This window comes from Onychomys torridus, chromosome 23 (genome assembly GCF_903995425.1).
Source record: "Onychomys torridus chromosome 23, mOncTor1.1, whole genome shotgun sequence".
NCBI lineage: Eukaryota > Metazoa > Chordata > Mammalia > Rodentia > Cricetidae > Onychomys > Onychomys torridus.
This window is the reverse complement of record NC_050465.1, coordinates 10,678,500-10,700,965: the sequence shown is the minus strand read 5'-3', so window position 1 is coordinate 10,700,965 and position 22,466 is coordinate 10,678,500.

Sequence of the window (22,466 nt, the reverse complement as noted above, 5' to 3'; positions counted from 1 at the left end):
AATATCTATATTTACAACAATATCATAACAATTAATTTAAAATTCTGATGTTGGAAAGATGGCTCAGTGGTTAAGAACACTTTTCCTCCAGAGGACCTGATTTCAATTCCCAGCAATCACATGGAAGCTCACAATGCAATATCCTCTTTGGATCTGCAGACATACATGCAGACAGAACACCCATATACAGGAAATACATAGTAAAAGCTTTAAAAAAGAAATTAAAATGCTTTGCTAAGTATCATGACTCTTGTTAAAAATAAAGATATTTCATGTTAGTATTACCATAGTAATTTCCACTTTAAAAATAACCTTCTAACATTTATCATCATAAAAGCATAAGGATACGCAACAGACCCTTCTGAATCCATTCTGAAATGTACTAATGTATCACTCATATTTTAAATCCCACTCATCACATCATAAAATTGTTGGCTCTAATTCAACTTCATATTATACATGCTTATCACATTTCTACAAATGGGAGATATGCTTCTGTGATTGTCAATAGAGGTTCCTCAGGTTCCTGAATGGAAGATTCTAAGCAGAATGAAATGCTACCTGTTTTTACAAGTTTTAGCAATGAGGAATGCAAAGCTGCTTGATTACACTCATTTGTTTCTGCTTTTAGTAGATACAAACCTAAAGAACTTGTTTTCATTTTCAAGATATAATTTTATTGTAGTGGTGTTAGTCATAAACAAGTTAAAATGACGTTTATTGTTCCTAAAAAACTCAGTTATACACACAAGTTGTGAAAGAAAGGGAGAGAAACAGGAGAGATAAGAGCCAATCAACATTAGCCTTTGAAATATCCATAGATATGTGTATTTGTATATATTATTGGTAAAGTGAACGTTCTGGATAAGTTAAAAATGGTGCCAGTTTCGTGTGGTGCCTGACTGGCTGCATTTGGAAATTGGTAGCTACACTGAGAATTTGTAAAGGAAGACAACTTCAGCACTTCGTAGAGGGATTCTTGTATGCTCAAAAGGTTCAAGAGCACTCAGAATATAGATCTCCAGCACTGAATTTACTTGCTGGGTTCAGGGGCTTTTCTCTTGCCATTATCAACCCCTTGAGAAAGTAAAATGCATTTGAAAAAAGGTACAGCAAGAAATTTAAATTACACATCAGATTAAGAAGAAAAGCTACAGCAAATAGAATGTTTACATGTCCAATTATTTATTCAGCTCTGAGAACAATGTCCGATTTAGAAGAAAGGGGAGATCAACTCTGAGGGTAATTAAACATATTTTGTTGACAAAGGAAATGACTATTTGTGGGATACAGTGCCTTACAATTTGTTCTTGCCTTGAGAGTTTTCCAAAAGATAAGAGACAGATGAAATGTAAGCAGATTTCCTAAGTGACTTTCAAGTAAGAAATGAACATAAGTATATTTGCAGATCGCTACCCTTCTTACCTTCTAAATTAGAAGATAAGGCTTATAATGATTTGGCACAATTGCTACTGATAAGAATTTTATCACACCATAAAGAGCCTTTTCATTGCATCTCTTTCCAATGATGTAGACAATGTAAAGATGCATTTTAAATATAGTTCTGATAAAATTTATCTATTTCATCCAGTATTATGCTATACCACTTAAGTTTGTAGAATAATATAGGTATCTTTAGTCTTCATGTACAGTAAGATATATATTTAAGATAATCATACAATGTGGGTCTAAGCAATACCTTATATTTTAAAGCAAATAAAATTACAGCATTTACCAGCAAATAGTTGCTAACATTTTTGTCCTGTAACCACCAGCAAATTCCTTCTTTGAACATTACTCCATCTGTATTCATTTCTTTTCAGTCTTCCTTCTAGAATATCTACGAAACTTGTTAGGGTAAAAAGGTAAATCCTAATCAGTTCTTAACTATAAAAATATTATTCCTTTTCTAGACATTAAATAAATAATCACATTATCACAAATGTGTTGAGAAGCCTCTATTCAAAACATGAACGAGCAGAAATTTTTAAAGAATTTTAATGGGTGATTGCTAATATGTTTGAATATACATAATGAGTGAGCTTGAACATGAGACATCAAACTTGAAACTCATTTAATATTCTTACTTCAAAATTGTCAGAAAAGTGTTATAAAACATATTAAAATATTTTTTAAAGAAAACAAAAGTTTCTTACTGTGGAATATCCATTTGTCATGCCAGATTAGTGTTCTAAAAATTTCAAATTTGGGGGGGGCGTATTTTGAATTTCACTCAGATTAAGGATGCCTAACTTGAATGTCCATAATTAATATTATGATTGATCCATATGATTAAGTATAGAAGTATTTTTTAAATAATCCTGTCAAATTCATGAAGAGAAATTTTAGATTAAATAGAAAATGATTATCTATGTTTAGTACTTTTTAAAAAATGCTATAGTTTTCCTTGTTTACTGTTACTTTCATTTACTATATTCAAAAAATGTTACTATGGTTGGTTGGCTTACAAATTGTCTTCCTTTGCTATGAAAACAGTTCTAAGCTTTAGAAGGAAAATTTTGCCACACACTATTTTCAGATCATTGGAAGGCAGCTTGCCACACCAAAAGGACTGCTTCAATAGAGTCTTAGATGCTTGCTCCATCATCGTGAGTCCTTACAGCCCTCCTCAGCCCTGGCCTCTCTGAATCTCATTATCTCCTTATATAAATGAGTACCAGCCCTTCAGTGCGTGCTTTGTCATTAGGGTAGGGTGGTGCTTTCCTCTGACTGAATCTGTAAGCACTGGCTGTGTCCTTGACTTGGTAACATGTGGATATAGCATTCTAGAAAGCATTTATTAGAGTTATAAAACATCTTACATTGGTTAAACTGACATTTTATGCATAATCTCTTTTCACTGGAGTACCATGGTAAAACAATACCATAAGTTCTTCCTAGGACCTATGATCTCCCAAATCATGCAGTTCTGAAGAAGCTAGAAGTATCAGACTGCTGCTGTTTCTGCTGCTACTGCTACCACACACCCCAGCCCTAGTGCCTCAAAGCTCTGCCACCACAGCCCTCATAGCAGATTTGGTAAGACATCTGGGAGGTCCAAAGAAAAATCTTTCCCACATTAAGAATGGGAAATAGCACAATGCAGGGAGTTAGGACTCTGTATTGTGCCACAATGGATGGCTTGAAAGAGGAAAAAATAAGGGAAGGGATAGTCAACTTAGCTGGGATTGACATAATGCCAATTATAATTACAATTAGTTTGGAAATTCATGCATTACTCATAAAAGAGTGGTTTGATAACTGACAAATATGAAAATTTGATAAGAAACAAGCCTTAGGAAGACTTATTACTGATAAGATACAAGCCTTAAAAAGACGTACTAATGGAAACAAGAAAAGTACTCAAACACAGTCAAAGGAATTTGGATAAAAATCTACAGCCTCATTGCATGATGATATTGAAGAGAGGTGGTCTAAGGTTATTAGAAAACCAACCTTAGTTTTTCTAGTTACTATACAAGAATGACCAGCAGACAATAGGCACCTCTGAGAGTATACAGACATTAAATGGAATCCTATAGAAATATTAAATTCCAGGAGATTTAAGGAAGCTATCATTTCATATGGTATGCATTCACTCCTTGTGAACTAGATGTTAAATTCATGGGCAAGTTAGAATAGAATTATCCCACAAGTCTGGAAAAGTTTAGTTACAGCAATGTTGGAAAGTAGTCCTCAGTTACAATGGCAAACATGGTGGACAGAGGAAGCTAGGGCTGTTGAACAATGAAATAGGGCTATAGGCATTAATATTTCCCAAGATCAGCTTCTAGCTGAAGGCCAGTATAATGTTTGTAGCATTATTAAATGTTTGGGACTAGTTTGAAGAATCAGGAAAGAGCTCTGAGTCATATATAAAAATTATAAAAGTCCTGAAAGAAGCCTTCACTGATTTTTTGCAAAGATTGATTTCAGCTGCAAATAGAGTAGTATCAGATTCAGAAGAAAGACAAATATTAATTGAAACTTTAGCTTTTGAAAACACTAACTTAGAAGGTTGGTTAGGCCTTTAAAGTCAAAGTCAACACCAATAGGCAAATGGCATAGAAATGAAGCTAATATTGGATCTCCCACTTGTGATGTTACTTTGTTAGATGTGATTTGTAAAAATTAAATAAATAAATAAACGTGTCACATGGCTTAATTGTGGTAAGCAAGGTCATCTGAAAAGGGATTGTAGGCAAGGTGTTCCTATGATGTTTTTTCTAGACATAATCCAAAAAGAAGGTCCCAATCTTTTGGATTATGCAGAAGGTGTGGCAAAGGCCAGCACTGGACTAATAAATGCAGATCAACAAGAGACAGGAAAGTTAACCCTTTGCAATAAGGAAACACTTTAGGGAGGCTCCCACAGGCCCCAATATCAAATTTGGTTCAATCATTCCCTGTAAGCATTAGAGAAACTCATCTACAGAGCAATTAAAAAAAAAACTTAATGCCTGATGTTAAAAATCATACTATATGTGATCAAGGATAGAATAGCTTCAGTAGATAAAACAAAAATTTCAGGAGAGACCATAAAACAAGTATTTTGGAAAACTTCTATGAATGATCAAAGAACAAAGCTAAAAGTACGAATAAATGACATTGAAACTGATAGTTTGGTAGATAAGAACAAATGAAAGAAGATTTTCACGAAAATCTTGGCATTAAGATTGGCCTTTTCAGGAAGTAAATATTCAGCTTTTAAGGATTGTAACTTTATCTCAAGTAAAACAAAGTACAACGTGCATCAAGTATATAGGGCCAGAAGGACAGATAGAAAAATTATGTGACTAATATATAATTAATTCATGGGGATGTCATTTGTTACAGCAATAGAAAACACAGATTAACATTCCTCCAATCTCAGTAACAAGCCATAAAACAAAGACTGTTTCTGAGAGAAATATTAAAAGGTGTTATCAAGAACAGTCACTGATTGTTCACATTGTACATAAGCAGAACACAACAGCTGTTGGTCTTTCTAACATACCAACAGCCCTACCTTTAAAATGGTTGACTGACAAACGTGTCTGGGTGGATTAATGACCATTGAAATCAGGAAAATTACAGGCACTGTAACAGCCGGTACAGGCACAGCTAAATTGTGAACATAGTGAAGAACTTACCAGTCCTTTAAATTCTCCTATATTTGTTACTAAAATGAAATCTGGAAAATGGAGAATGGTAAAAGATCTGAGAGCTAATAGAGAGAGAGGACTGTGCTCCAGACAATGTGTTCTTTACAGCCTTAAATTCCCTTGCCTTCTTTATTACCCAAATAACAGTCTATTATAGTGACTGATTTAAAAGACTGCTTATTTTACTATACCTAATCATAATACAAGTTATGACAGAAAGTGGTTTAGGTAAAAAGCTTTGTACTGCCCAAGACAGGAATGATAATAGAGTGCTTTCTATGAATTTGCCAAATACTAATGGACTGGACATCTTGAGTGCAATTCTTCCCGGATAACTATTTTCTTATATATAGTTTTACTTTGTTAGAGCAAAAATATTTATTTTTTATTTAGAGAAAAGCAGGCAAATATTGTTGGAAATTTTATCTCACTGTGAAACTCAGAGACTGTGTTAATAAAATTAACCTTGGATCAGGGGGCAGAGTCAGTAACTAATTATACAAATTAGCCATAGAGTATGTGGAGGACCCAGAAAGTTGGATAGAGAGATTAACAGGAAGAAGTAGGAAGAGACTTAGAGGTTGGTTCATGGGCCTTTTTGTTTTGGACAAGTGGAGAGAAATTCTCTTGCTGGGTCTCTGGCCAAAAAGTAAAGTCAGCTGGTTTATTCTTGACTTCTCTGATCTAGCAGGCTTTCACCCTAACATATGACTCCTGAGTCTTTACTGGTGAATAGAAGAACTTAAATAAAAACAACAATGTCCTTCTCTGGTTTCACAGTTCCTCCAATGGTTGATTTTCCAGCATAATTAATTCTTTTCAATCTCATAGTCATATACTAGCATAGGTTTGATTTTGATCATTTGGGGAACATGTTTGAAATGTAAAATCACAGGACACATGTTAAATTTTTTTACCTATATAATTTGTTATGATCTAAAAAGAATCAATAATCAACATATTTTGCATTGTACCAAATCATAATGTGAAATCCAAGCATCTTTCCATTCACACAAATCCCCTTTACATGAACCTTTTTTTTCTAGTCTCTCATCTTGAATAATCTTTGACTTCCATCAGGATTTATACATTTATACATTATACTATTGATTATAAGACAAAGCTCTCCATTGCCTAATTAAAATCATTCTTTCCTGTTTTCCTCACTTCAAAACATAGTCAAGGGAAACTTCAATTCTCATTAATTACTTTTTTCTTCTACTTCATGAAGAAATCTGCCCAAAGGAACACAGCTAATAAACCATAGTTGTTTTCAATTAAAATTTATGATGACTAATCTAAGCTCTCTAAGACACAGGCTATTTTGTCTACTCTCACATTATAAGTGCCTGGGGATTATTTAGAAACTAGAAAAAGTACAATAAATATTTGTTGAATAAATGCATATGTGCAAGAATATTCATTAATGAAGTACAGATTGGGTGATTATATTTTCATTGACTCCTTTCCTTTATATTTCTTATCTTATGCCTTATCCACTATGCCACCAGTAACATCCCATTATAACTTTCAGTTAATGCGTTTCCTTATCTTTTCTTAAAGAAAACTAGAGTAAGTCTAGAGGACATAGCTCACACTGCAAAACCCGTTTTTGTGCATTCAAGTATATAAATTGAGTATTTCTTCTTAAAGATGTCTAAATTCTTGATTTATCTTCACTATTTGCCTAGCGAGTTCCAAGATTTCTCTGGATAACCCATTTTTATCTTTTTAATAAAGGGATACAACCAGTAACTTTAGAGGGATTATTTTCTTAATAAATACCAGTTATGGGTCAATAAAGCTAGCTTGGTGAGTAAAAGCCCTTGTTGTCACAGAAACCTCAAGATATCATCTCTCTCTCCTCTCTCTCTCTCTCTCTCTCTCTCTCTCTCTCTCTCTCTCTCTCTCTCTCTCTCTCACACACACACACACACACACACACACAAACTGGATATAGCTGTGTTTGCCTATAAATCTGCATTATTAGGCATGAAGGAAGGACAATTACTGTGATGTTTTTGTAGCCAAAAGCCTATTTTCAGTTTCAAGAGATAACCAATATTAAACAAATTGATAGAGTATGATAAAGGAAGAAATTCTGTGTCTTCTTCAAGCTCTATGGATATATGCATGGTTGTATCTGTGAGTACATGAGCACATATATTATAAACATATATCAAGCACACCTGTAACACATACAAGAGAAAAAGAAAATAAAAATCACATTGTTTTTATAATTAGACTGTGAGAATGTCCACATTATAATGCACTTTTAGTTTATACTCCCTTCAATAAGACTCAATCTCAACTCCAAGTCCATGTTCATCTCTCTTACTTCATTGTTTTGCTGTTATCAAAACATTCAAAAACTCTCCTTTTGTCAAATGTTTAGTCAATTTTCAAATCTCATTCTACAGGATCTCTCAGTTAAACTTTGAAACAGTGGTCATGTTCATTTTATTTGATATATGTGATAATAGAATATCTTGTTTTTCCTGTTGCTGACTAGGTTCGTATATGGATTACTAATTTTCTATCATTCCAATACAAAGACATGGCAATCTGTGCTATTTAATACCTTGGTGATTTCAAATCAATGTTCAGCACAAACATATCTGCACTGGGAAGGCTTTTATAACTGTATCTTCTTTCTAAACATGCCCATCAACACCCATAACCAGCCTGCCTGGCATAATCATCTCAAACTCTCCTGATTCTATATCAAACTCTTGATCTTCCCCATGATTTCAGTAAATGTTATCTTTGCTTTTCCAGTTTCCTTTGTCTAAAACTCTTGCATCACTATTAATTCTTTCCTTTCACCTAATAAGTATTCCAGAAAATCTTTGTGACTCCACTTTTTGATGATAACCCTCCATCTCTATTGATATAAATACAGTGAATTATCATACTTTTATTTTTGCAGTATCTTCTATATTAGTAAAGTTTTGCATCATTGTGACAGACATACTTTAGATAAGCAATACATTTTTTCTTTTTTTATTATTATTATATTTGTGTTTTAATTTTACACATCAACCATGGGTTCCCCTGTCCTCCCCTCTTCTGCCCCCAACCCCACCTTCCCCCCATCTCCTCCCCTCCATTCCCTTCTCCTCCAGGGCCAAGACTCTCCTGGGGATTCATTTAAACCTGGTGGATTCAGATAATCAATATAAGGGGAGGAAAAACTATTGGGATTCACTGTTTCAAAGGTATCAGTCCATGGTTTCTTGGCAGAATATAATGCTAATCAGTGAGTATTGATGCTGTTTACATCATAGCTCATAGGAAGCAGAGATGAGTAACATACAGGAAGAGGCCAATGTAAGATACATCATTCAGGTATGCCTGAGAGACCTACTTCCTGCAACTAGGCTCTACCTCCAACATTAGACTACCCCAATATACCTTCAAATTAATACCTTCAAATTAAGTAACTGATTCATTTATTATATGAGAGCTCTCAGGAGGTAATCTTTATTCTTTCTTTCTTTCCCTCTTTCTTTCTGTCTTTTCTCAGCTACATCACATTTTAAGCATCAGATGATGGACAATTGATTTGTTTCCACTCTTTAGGAATTATTCAGCTTTGATATTCATGTGTAACTTTTTACCCAAAATAAAAGACTTTTCCATTACTTATCACCTAGTGTATAGTAATTTTTCTTTATATTTTTAGATTTCCATATATTTTTACACAAAATTAGATATAAAGTGAAACAGCAGAATATCATTAGAAATCATTTTATTGTTACTTTAAAAAATTTAGACAAGTAACATTTGATTTTACTCTAGGTTCCTGGGCTATCTACTCTCCAGTTACAGTCACCCAAACCTTGTCTAGCACGGGTTCCACTTGTGGAGTGGAGCTTAAGTCAAATCAGGCATTGGTGATTACGACACACATTTTGTGCCACCATTACCCTAGCACGTCTTGATAACCACCTGGGTTGTTGGGGGATTTCCTTGGGACCCTTTTGGCTACAGCACAATTGAATTTAACCCAGTCCTAGTGCTAGAAGCTTCATTGGGTGACAAGAGAGCTTCTGTTAGGGCTCTCTCTCCCTCATTATTTGGAGACTTCATTAACATTGTAGTCATGTATTTTAGGAAGTTTCCACTGCACTAGGTTTCCCTGTTGCCCCTCAAATGCCCCTCAGTTCTACTGTTTCTTCTCACATTCCCTTCCTTAAACCCATTTCCCCCTCCCCTTGATGTAATCTCATTGGAGATGCCTTTTGGATAAACTCATAGCTGTACTTCACTCTTTACTGAGGCATTTCTTAATTGAATTGAGTTGGTAATCAAGATTACCCACCACAGCTTCCCAAGTATTTTTTCCCATGCTTTCCCTTAGATACCACTAGCAACAGTGATAATCATCACTGTAATCCAGTATTGTGCTCAAAACTGTATATATAATGCCTATAAGCCCCCTTACTATATTTTCCATCCTTTTAAATTTCCCCTTCTTCATTTCTTGCTTTCTTCTTTCTTTCTGTCTCACATTCTCTGCTGACTTTGACAACTACTTTCTTGCTCTTGTAGAAAACTCCAGTAATGCCCTTATTAGTACTTTGTGATACTTCAGCCTGAAATATTTTTCCTTGATAGCTATGTTTGATTTGTTCTCTTGGCTGTTCAAAAGTGTTGATCAAATCCTGCCCTCTAAATGCCTTTTTTTTTCCCACTGTGACACACAGATTTGCAATGTACAGCTCTGTCTTCCCAGTTTTTGGATAGTTCTTTTTTCTCCAAAGAATTGACCATCAATTGAAATTATGTTTATATTACCTAAAAACCCTTATTTTGATTTTCTGTTAACCCTTCTCATTATGAAGTAAACTTGAGGGGTACAAAAATAATGTTATCAAATAATTTTACTGCTTTACAAAACAATTAAATGAATAATGGCATAAAAATGTATTTGATTATTTTTGTAAAGTAGTAAATCAGTTTTGCTTTATTACATTAATTAGAAGGCTTTAAAGCCCATTGTATACTAATAAAACAAATAAAGGGACATTATAAGTCATCCTAAATATTTTACAATCATAAAATACTATCTACACATTCAGTGGCTAGAATGTTAATAAAAAAGAAATCCAGTACTGAAAGTTAATAAATTTCTATATGTATGTCAAGGCCTTTTATTTATTTATTTTATTTAGGGCAGAAAAGAATCGCCAGTTAAAAACAGTCTAGCAACCATGCAGGAGGATGATTTCATTTGAGATGTTTTAAATAAAACTACTAAATCAACCATTTCTGAGCAATGAATACAAACAAAATGGAGATTTTTTTTTTACACATTGCTACATAAGTAACAAAAAAAAATCTATTAATGTATACAAAAATCTTTACAAATTGACATTCCTAGTCATTATGGAAATTCAAGTTAAACCAATTCTAAGACACCACCTCCCTGCAATCAGAATGGCTGTAGGGACACAACAGTAAACACATATTGGGGTCCAGCTCCAAGTGAGGAATAACAATAGTAGCAGATTGAGGAGATGAAGGAAGGAGAGCCACAAAATACTCTTTGTGTTGAAAATTTCATAATGGAGTCTAACAGATTAATTGCTGATTAAAAAAAGAATAGTTTAAAATAAACAACAATAGGCAAATATTGTGGGCAAAACTTCATAAGAAAAAGAAAGCATGGTGATTCTACTTCTCCATTAAATACTGTTCTCAGTGCCACTGTTCATCAGTGATTAATGATTAAAAACAAAGACTGATTGATTTTGATGGACGAATTCTTTGAGAACATTTCCTTTCAAGACAGTTCATAATTTTTCACAAGAATTAGCATTTTTAACTGTTACTTTTATTTTTTAAGATTATAATATAATTACAATTACCATGGGACACAGGTCTAAGTGGGGTTTTTTCCCATCAAATCCGTCCCCTCAGGCCTCATGAAATCTGTGAAAGAGGCAGAAAAAGTGTAAGAGCCAGCAGGGATGGAAGACAACAAAGCCTTCTACACACAACATGACTGTAGTACAGATGAAATCACAGTAACTAATGTAGTATGCGCAAGACCTACTCAGGTGTAAGCCAGATAGTGTCAGAGTATTGTCAAAGTGGACACAAGCTACCATCCCTAACCTAGAAGGTCTCATCAATTGATAATCACCTATAAATGAAAAATTGATTTCCCCCAACAGTGTTTCACTAGGTATTTGAACCATATTTATTGGAATCTATAAAAATTCTAACCCTTAGTAGCTGCATATACTTAAGACAGGCAGTCTTATTATTTCAGTCAGTACTTTTAGAAAATTATTTCCTAAGGAAGTGCATATTCCGAAAACAGTAATTGAAAAAGTTTTCTGGGTTTTCCATAGAATATAACATTATCACCTTAGTGTTCCAGAAGGGAGGAGTAACACCATTCCAGGATCACTAATTGTAGGTCTGAACATATGCATGACAGCAAGCCATTGAGAGAAGATAGGAACTGAAGACTGAAGCACAGTGCACAGTGTGGCTGGGCCAAACTTGAAATTAGTTTAGGAAGAGGGACAGCTTATGAACACCAAGGGAAGGAAACTGCACTTTGTATAGGCTGACTTTAGTTGGGGTTTAATTTAGAGTCTTTTATTGGCACTTATTTGTCATTGCAATGATGAATATAAGTATTCTTTTGTCATCAGTTTATAAAATTGACCCAATTTCGATACAGATAAATGAATAGGACACTTAAAAATGACACTGAAGGTTGTCCTTAGACTTCATATGCACATGCCTACACACACACACACACCACACACACCACACACACACACACACACACACACACACACACACACACACACACACACAGACTTCATGCCTAAAAGACCAATCAGACAAATGAGGAGTTTTGAGACATTTACTCTGGTGAATAATGTGATTCAGGATGTCCTAATCTGGTAAAGAGTAGCATGCATTAGGTGAAAGCTGCAAATAGAAGCAGAGTCACAAACCGAATTGTCTTTAAAATGAAATTATCTCCAAGTGTAACTACTTTTCTGTGACCCATTTCAATTCTGGGAGAGCTTAAGGTATTTTAGACTTCAAAGTTAATATAATTCTGGACATTAATTGACCATCAGTCTGCTTGGTCATGAGGAAAACTAACACATTAGAATTTATTAATAGCAATCACAGCGGGACAGAGAAGACTACAGAGAATATTAAATGATTCTGAGAACACTCATTATAATTATATTTAAAGAAAATTAAATTTCCAGGAGAAGTTAAATTGTTTAGAGCTTTGAGGAGTTTCATTTGCTTTTGTTGGCTTTTATACCATGGTGGTAAAGAACTGGTTATTCTTGACTTTTATTATACATAATTTTGAAAGCAAATGTAGTTCATCCCCTGTGTTGTCTTCATATCCAACAGCTTCTCAGTTTCTCACATGAATTAAACAGACAGTTGATTATGTAGATGTCATAGCTTGAAATTTCATACCAGCTGTGTAAATGGCTTGAGATGTTTAACTTATTATTTTGAGAATTTCATACATGATTATTACATTGTACATTATTTATATCCCTCCTTGTATCTCCCCCAATCTCTCTATGATACCCTCCAACTTACTATTAAGTTTAAGACATTTTCATATATATGTATACAATAACATATATGTAGTGGGTAGCCATTCCTGCTTAGATCTGGAAGTACCACCCCCAACGAGGCTTCGGTAACTGTCACACCTACAAGGCAGGGCCAAGAGAGGAACCTAAAGACCCTAGATCCAGATGCGCCAGCTCTCTTGGTTCCTGGACCCTAGACGCTGGAAGTAGACTGAACAGAGTTCTCCAGACAACACCGCCGGACTGTACCACGCCGTTCCCAGACCCTGTTGCGTATCCATTCACTTGTAAGTTACCCCACAAAATAAACATCCCTTTTAGCTACATGGAGTTGCCATAATAATTTCATATATATATATATATATATATATATATATATATATATATATATATATGTGTGTGTGTGTGTGTGTGTGTGTGTGTGTGTGTGTGTGTGTGTGTGTGTGTATGAAATTATCTCCAAGTCTAACTACTTCTCTGTGACCCATTTCAATTCTGGGAGAGCTTAAGGTATTTTAGACTTCAAAGTTAATATAATTCTGGACATTACTTGTCCATCAGTTTGCTTGGTCACAAGGAAAACTAACACATTAGAATTTATTAATAGCAATCACAGCGGGACACACACACACACACACACACACACACACACACATATATATATATATTCATATTCATATATGTATTTAGGACCGATCACTTATGATTGGATGATTATCATCAGTGGGCTTGTCCCTGGAAAAGTGTTAATCTCCTGCTTATCAGTCATTCACTGCCTATAGCTCTCTAAGTGTTGGACCTTCTGAGTTTTCCCCTACCAACCCTGGCATGTCAACTGTTTTTGTCATTGTGGTTTCATGCATGTCACTTCACTATGCTGTGTAAACCACACTGTATCACAGACAATGTTGTTTTCCCCTGGCTTTTAAAATCTTTTCACCCCCTCTTCTCCAATGTTGCCTGAGCCATAGATGTAGGTGTTGTGTTGTAGATATATCAGTCTGATCTGTACACCCTGTGGTCAGTCATTTTCTGCATTTTGATCTGTTGTGTCTTTCTGTGATGGCCTTTGCCTTCTGCAAAAAAAAAAAAAAAAAAAAAAAAAAAAAAAAATTGGCTTCTTTGATGATGGCTGAGAGCTACACTTATCTGTGGTTCCAAGGCTGTGTATTTAGAATGCAGTTAGAGACTGTACTAGTGATCGAAATTAGCAATAGTAGATTCTATTTCGGGTCCATGACCCCATCATCCGTGGGTAGCTGGCTAGGTTCACAGTATGAGGCATGAATTTTCTCCTACTGATTTGGCTTTAAGTCCAATTATATATTATTATCTCCAGTTTATAAGTGCCATCACTGAGGTGGATATCCCACCACGTTGTTTACTGTTGTGCTCCTCAGCAAGCAGACTTCCAGGTCATTTCCAGCTCAATTCCTCCAAGTCCTGTATCTGAACTGTGTGCAGTCTTCAATCTTAAGGAATGACCAACAAGAGCGGGAAGACAACCAAGGACGAGGACAATAATTGATATCGTTAGGGGACTGCCTTGAACTCTCAAAGGAAAAAAAAAGCTCGAAGAGATATTTTCCACAGCTGGCATGGAGATTTTGTTATTAATCTATGTTAGTTGGTGAGGAGCATTATAATCCTCAGAGGTGAAGCTTCATATTTCCATTTTTAAACAAACACACCAACCACACATACACAATGTATTTTTACATAAACATAATGGACTATTTCCCTATGTGCCTTTCAAATATGCTAATGTCATTTAGCCTTCCCCCCCTCCTCCCTATACATTGCCCTCTCCTCACACTTCCTAGCTGGAATTCCCCATCCATTTTCCCCTTATCCAAAAAATAAAATCTGTGTCCCACCATCCACTTCTTTATATTCCCCTCCCATACCTGGTCCATTTTTAACTTTTCCAATTCCTGAGGTTATTCCAAGTGATATATTCACATCTACAGACATAAAAAGGAGTGCGATCTCTATGTCTTTCTGGAATTTGGTGTTTTATAGTTGTTCTGTTTTGTTTTGTGTGTTGTTTTGTTTATTTTATTTAGCAAAAATACTTAGAATTCTAATTTAGATTCCAACTTAAAGTTCAAAATAAGAACTTTTTACTTCAAAGATATATACTGGTTTATTTTTAGTATTAGCACTTGATTATTCTAAAGGTTATAAACTGTCCCCAGGGGCATATCTTATTTCAAGGCAGCTTAATGTTTTTTTTTTTATTTCAAGCATCTTAATAAATTTCATATTGCAAAGCTAATGAAAGAAATGAATCAGAAAATTTTAATATGATTATAATTAGAACATATATAAATATCCCTACATAAGATTATAGAGATTGGTTGGTAAGTTTTACCTGTTTATATCTGTACATCCATACCTATGTAGAATTATAAGAGAGTCCTAGAATAAAGTCACTATGGAAAAATCCCTGTGGATATCAAGAAAGAAATACAAATATTTAAACCAGAAAAAGTTCAAGAAAAGAAAGTCTTTTACCCTATGTTTTAATTTAATTTTGATAAAGATATAAGTATAGAAAGTATCATAGGTTAAATTGTGTGTCCTAGAGAGGTAATTGATTGGCACTGGAAATTTTCCCTGTAGGCTCATGTATTTGACCACTTCATCCTCAAATAGTGGCACTGCTTGGTTGATGTAGTATGTGGCCTTGCTGGAGGTGAAATTTGAGAGTTTGTAGCTGAAAGGGAAAAATCAGTAGCCATCTTGAGAGATGCTCCCTCCCCTCCCCCGCAAGGGTATTTGCTGGCCAGCAGTTTTAGAACTGACCAGAATTTGAACTCATGGGAAGAGAAGGCTGGAACAACAAATCTATGTATCCTTGGCAAAACAAGATATGGGGAGTAATGGACTCCACTGACCAGAAGTTGAACTCATGATAGAATAGGACTGGAACAATGAATCTGAATATATATATCCTGGGTTCAGCAAAAGCAGGACACAGAGAGTTAAAAAAAAACAAAAAATTATGTTTCTATAGATACCCTGAATCCTGTTAGCCAATAGTAACCTTATGCTTATAGTTCAGCCAGTAACTTCAAAGAACTGCCTCAACCCTAGCCCCTTCGTCTAATCCCATATATGTATGTATATGACCCTCTGCTTGTAAACCTTTCCTATATAAACCCCTTAAAGTGAGTGTTTGGGGCATTCCTTTTTCTCACCTATTCACCTAACGTGGAGTCAGGCAGGTCCCTGCCTAGGCCGGAATAAACGAAACCTATTGTTTTTGCACGGGAAGTTGGCTCCTTGGTGGTCTTGTTGGGGGGTCTCATGCAAAGGCATTTCTTAGCCTCATCTAACTTCTAGTTTACTTCTCTGCTACAGCTTGTGTTTGAAGATATAATCTCAGCTTATTGTTATAGCTTCCTGCTGACATTCCTCACCACCAGCTAGACTGTCTGAAACTGTGTTGTGGGAATTCAATATTTATATTTTAAATAATATAAATTTATTAAGGGGTGCGATGGGGAAATACACACACACACACACACACACACACACACACACATATGTATATACCCCTGTAGGCTCATGTCTCAGAACTGTCAACCCAAACAAACTTTTCCTTCTGTAAATTGTCTGGACATGCTGTTTATCACAGCAACAGGAAATTAACAGATACAGAACCTACTTGGCAATGAAATCCTGGCAGACACTAGTTTTAACTGTGGTCTTTAGCCTTCCTACGGTTATGAATCATAATGTAAATATCTGATATGCTTCCCACAAAGGATCATGACCCACAGGTTGAGAAGCACTGATTCAGAACTACAGATTGCAATAGGATAGCCAAAGCCCTACAATATATTGTCATGTTTGTAGACTCCTGAAATATAGAACAATACATTTCTGCTAAATGTTGAAGAACTGGAAGAATGGCCCCAAGGCTAAGTTACCAAGGCAGTGAGTTGGCTGCCAGATCATCTTGCATATGCTCCTGTCCATGGCTGAAAGGGTAGGGGTATTTCTATAGTCATGAAGAATGCTGAGTCCCATTACAAATAATTTTATGGCTGTGTTTCTAGCTTGCTTTAGGCCAGTGTTCCTATTCTTTCCTCCTTAATTCTCTGTTTTGGAGTACAAATGTCTGTTTTATACTGATAACTTTTTTTTTTACATCAACAGATGGAGAGGAATTTTGCCTCAGGATCAACATATGTTAAACTTCAACCATACCTTATTTAGATTACATGGATTTAAGATTTGGAGTTGTAGTTGCAATGAGTTAAGATTTTTGAAAATATGAAAATGAGATAGGCTTAATTTGTATGTGAGAAGAATGTGAACTTTGAAGGTTTGAGCCTGTTAATTATACTTTCACCAAAAGTGGACCCTAATCTTCAGTATCCCAAATATGACTCATTAAAAGTAGGATCATTGTGGATATATCCAGGATGATATGTAATTGTTACATCTCATGTAATGACAAGTGGATTAGCTATTATGACTATTGTTTGAATAAAAAAGATGAACACATGGAGACAGTCCCATAAGGTAAGCATCACATGAAGACAAAGGCAGGGTGAGTGGGTCTTGTAAGGGCAAATTAAGAGACTTTAATGACTGCCTACACCTACCAGAAGCTAGACAAGTCAAAGAAAGAATCACCAAGAGGTTTCAGCAGGAACCTGGCCCTCTCAGCTGTTTAACTTTAGACCTCTGATCCTAAAATCATGAGCTAACACATTTTGGTTTTAAGGCATCTAAGTTTTAATTGATGGGGCAGAGGAACAGATCTACTCACAAGATACCCCTACCTCCATGAGTCCATGAGTGTTTGAAGAACTCCCTTTTCCTCATTCCTAGTAATGACTTTTAAAGCTGTGATTCACAGTTTTCCCACAGAAATCAGTCACAAGAAGAGTCAATATACAGCAGAGTAAGACATTTTAATAGACTCAGAAGCTCAAAGAACAATTAAGGCACGCCCATGTTTGTCATGTGTGGGTATGGGCTTCACAAGTAAATTATAATTAGGTTGTGTGTGTGTGTGTGTGTGTGTGTGTGTGTGTGTGTGTGTGTGTGTAATTTGATTTAGGGACATTCAAGTTATGTCTCTAAAGACAGCTAAGAAACCTCACCTCTTTTATCAACATTGCTCAGAGTGTAGTTTACAATAAGATTAGAGGTTAAAGAATTGTCTTCTGTCAACCAATTCATAAGTTTTGGTTATAAGAGATATTGTTTAGATGTTGGAGTGAGATTTGGGCCCTAAATGAGAAATTTATTTATGGCCCTTGTCAAGATGTCTTTGGAAAACATGTTCTTTATGTGCGTAATTTAGTCTCTATCAGTGGCATCTAAAGTTTTAGGCTCTCTTAGCTGGATAGGCAAACCCGAACTGGGAGAAAAGGCCCATTCCTTTTTCCCTTGTGTTTTTCTTTTTATGACAATAGGAATGAATGGGAAAGATAACAATGAAAAGACATGATGTCCCATCTAGAGAAAGCACATATAACCATGTTCCTGGATCATGGTGGTTTGGGGCACCAATTTTCCAGTTTTTTTTTTTTTCCAAGAAAACATTTTATCAGATTTTCTTCATCTTATAATATCAACTGAAAAAGAGCCACATTACAGCAAATAAAATTGATTGCAGTGAATGTCATCTGGTCACTGTCTTACAGCTCCCAAACCTGGTTATGTGAGTAGTAGAAAGAAAGTACATTACTAAATCACGAGAGACTTGTCTTAGGAAGTTCAGGTCTGCTAAATTTTTCCATTCTTCTGTTGTGTTACAGAAACCTTCCGCCATTTTCAACAAGAAAAACTTAATAATCTGGTAAAGTAAAAGATTTAGCTCTCCTGATCCAAGTTTTGCTGCCTAGTTTAATTATTCCAGGAACATTGCCATTCTTACATACCTTGATTACTAAAATTCCTCAACTTCACCATTTAGCAAACCTACTCAGCTGGTAGAAACACAATATACGAAACATTCACCATTTATAACAATGACAGAAACTATGGCCCTTTAGTGATGTCTTTGTCAACCTTGTTTGCTTAACATGACATACAGTGATTTTTTTTTCTGAGAAATACTGATGAAATCAAGATTAAACTACATTAAATGTACTCATCAAATTGTAGTTCTTTTAATATGATTTTTTAACCAGACACAACCTAATTCCTATATTGTGTTTGATTTTCACACCTGCACACACAAAATACTTCTGAAATTGATATTGAAATTACCATTTATATATAAGACAGTCATGACTGTAAGGTTGTACATGGATTCCTACTAATCATCATCTGTGATCCAATGTAAGCTCACCTACAATCATGATTAGCAAGTGATTTCATCTTTAAAATTACTTTGTCTCTTTGACTTTATAAAGAAGTCTTTTTTTTTTTTTATTCTATAGTTGGGGGTGGATACAAACTGATTTGTAATGCGGTTTTCACCACGAAGAAAAAATTCTTAAAGACTAAATTAATATCCGAACTGGTTGCACAAATAAAATGTTAAATATGAATTCAGTTTTCTTATTTTCAACTGTGAAGGAAAAAACCTTTTGCAATTGTAGCATTTCATTTGGTTTGGTTTTAAATCCATTATTCTAATAAACTAGCCTTTTTGCATGTGAATACTGATTTAAGCCTTATTCTTAAAGAGAAAGAAAATGAATTTAAATAAGAAAAAGCATGAATTTACAATACCAAAATAGGAAAGAAATAAATGAACATAAAAGCAAGTCCTAGGGAAGTATCCATTTATCCTGTGTTTGGATACTACTTTGCAAATGAAAACATACTATTTATGACACCTGTGAAAAAGAGAAAAACAGTTGTGGAAACTGTATATTTGCAATGCTTTAATACTTACTAGGAATAATTTATGGATTTCTCTCAGAAGATACTAGCTCCCCTCTGTCTGGCTTGCTATAAACTGTTGGTAATTAACAGGCTACCAACTGCTTTTCTGAAACACCCATATCTCTAGTTCCCATGAGTGCCACTCAATCCATGTTTCAAACACTCAGATCTGTACCGTAAAATCGAGAAGTATGTTTACAGAACTTCCTTCCAGTGTCTGAGTATTAGACATATTAAAATTACTTTTGATATATTTCCTTTTTATTTAAAAATATCCATGGACATAACATCCTCCTAAAAATTAGTGTTTATAGAGACCATGGACTAATGTATATAACCATAACAACAAATGAGGCACCATGCTAAGAAAATGTGGCATTTATTTTCTTTCTATGGTGATTCTTCCCAACCCATCCCAGAGACAGCTGTCCCCTACAGAAGATCTGAGAGTACCATCTGAAATGTACTGCTGTCATCATTACTGCCTGTAACAGGAGAGCAATAACAGGTCACCTATCTCTGTTCAGCTTTCCAATCATAAAGAACTTAGAACTGAAACCACTTTATATTATGAGAGCACAAAACTATTTTGTTCCATCAATCTTAAGCTTATTAGTTTAAAATTAAAGATTAAAGATTCCAACTATCTACAAAAAGAAACAACCAGAGGCATTGGCCCACATCCATAGCCTTTTTCTTTTCCCAATACTGACCTTATGGTTCAAGTGTCTCCCCATCAAAGGACTATAAAAACATCTGTTTGACAGGTTTACTGGGTATGAAATTTTATAAGTTATAAAATGTAACAATATTCACTTAACACATCTCCATTGTCCACGTCCATTTCTTTGTATTAACACCGGCCTCAGTGCAAGGTGAGCAGCCTATGGTAATGCAAAGCACATAGTTTTGAAAAACAATTAAACAGCGGGCTGTGACTATAAATGTGAAGATGTCATAATTATACCCCTTGGCTTAACATGCATAAAAATGCTTCTGTGCCATAAGAGAGTGATTAATATATTTTATATGCTAGCTTTTTCCCTCACACTTGTTGCCTTTAAAAGATAAGAAATGCAATAATTTGAAATAAAAATTACACCTTGACATAAAAAGTATAGTTATATAGAATAAAAACTCTAAAGACCATAAAATAATTTAATACTAACTTTACTATAAAGTTATTAAAATGGATTTAGCTAATTAAGTATCAGAAGGCACACGTTGCCACTGAATTTGAACCATAGCTCAGGCACAGAAAATAGTGATAATTCTGCATGAATTAATTAGTTGCTTAGAATTGCACCATGAAAACTTCCACATTTCCAGTTGTTAGGTAGGAAGTTACCTCCAAGAGAAAATGACTAACAGGCCTTTGGTAATAAGATATAAGAACAATTGGTAGCACATTTAAATCCCTGAAGTACTGTGGACAGATAAAATGATGGTGGACTGGTGTGGTGATAATTTATTTGTACTGAAATGTGATTTTATTTGTATGTTAATAAAGTTGCCTTGGGGTCAGAGCAATCTATAGCAGACGCTGGGTGGTGGTGGTTGCATGCCTTTAATCCCAGCACTTGGGAAGCAGAGCTAGGCAGATCTCTGTGTGTTCAAGGATACAGCCAGCATGGCAACACACGCCTTTAATCTCAATACCAACCATAGAAGACCTGAAGGTCTGTACAGACATGCAGTGATGAGGAGGTCATGTGGTTGGGTTTACAACCAATGAGAAGGCAGAACAGAAAGTCTATAAAAATGATAGCACACAGGAAGTGGCCTCTTGTGGAGAGGAAAGACAGCAGCAGCAGTGAAGGGTAAGGTTTTCAGCTATCAGTTGTTGCTCTGACCTCTTGACTATTAATTCTGTATTTGGCTCTGTGTTTCTTATTTAACAAGATGGTTACATCTACAGACTGGTGGACAAGATATAAAGATAATGGTGTTAGCTATGGGCAAGGGCTCCAAAAATATACTTAAGGCACAGTGGAGGTATTTTGTATAAACTAGATCAGATTAAAACAACCTCAAGACTGCCTCTGCTGGAGAGCATACGTAGTGTTCTTTTCCCTTTTTCTGGTTTAACTTGCCAGTTTTAGGAATTATTATACATTGTCTTGTATCTTCAATATTTGCATATATCAGACTGAATTCTTAGTTAAATAGGTTTCTCAGAAAATCATACCTCTTTCCTAGAAGAATCCAGATAGAGGAGGTATCATGGAGGAGGCACAGAAAAGAGAAATATAAGGTCCAGGACTCCCAGGATAGTGGCCATTGATATTTGCCCCAGTATTCTCTTTTCTAAAGAATATACTTTTGCATCAATGTGCAATGGTAGAGAGAGGGTGATTGAACTAGCTTTCACCTGCCCTCAGATTGGTGTCTACTCTAACTGTCATCATAGAACCTACATCCAGTAACTAATGGAAACAGATGCAGAGACCCACAGTGAAGCACTTGGCCAAGATCCTGGAGTTTGGCTGAAGAGAGGGAGAAAGTGTTGTAAGAGCAAGGAGGGTCAGAATCATGATGGGAAAAACCACAGAAATAGCTGACTCAATTAGTGGAAGTTCATGGACTCTGGACAGACAGCTGGGGACCCTGTAAGGCACTGAACTTGGCCCTCTGCATGTGAGTGAAAATTATGTGGCTTGGTGTGTTTGTGGGTCTCCTGGGAATGGGACCAGGACTTATCCTGGGTATATGAACTGGCCTTTTAGACCCCATTCCCTATGATGCTTTACTCAGCAGAGAGGATGGGCTAGGTCTGTTCCCAACATGGCATGACAGCCTTTGGTAACTGTGGGATACTGTTTTTCAGGTTCCTCATGGCTTTGCCCAGCAGGTCCACATAGAG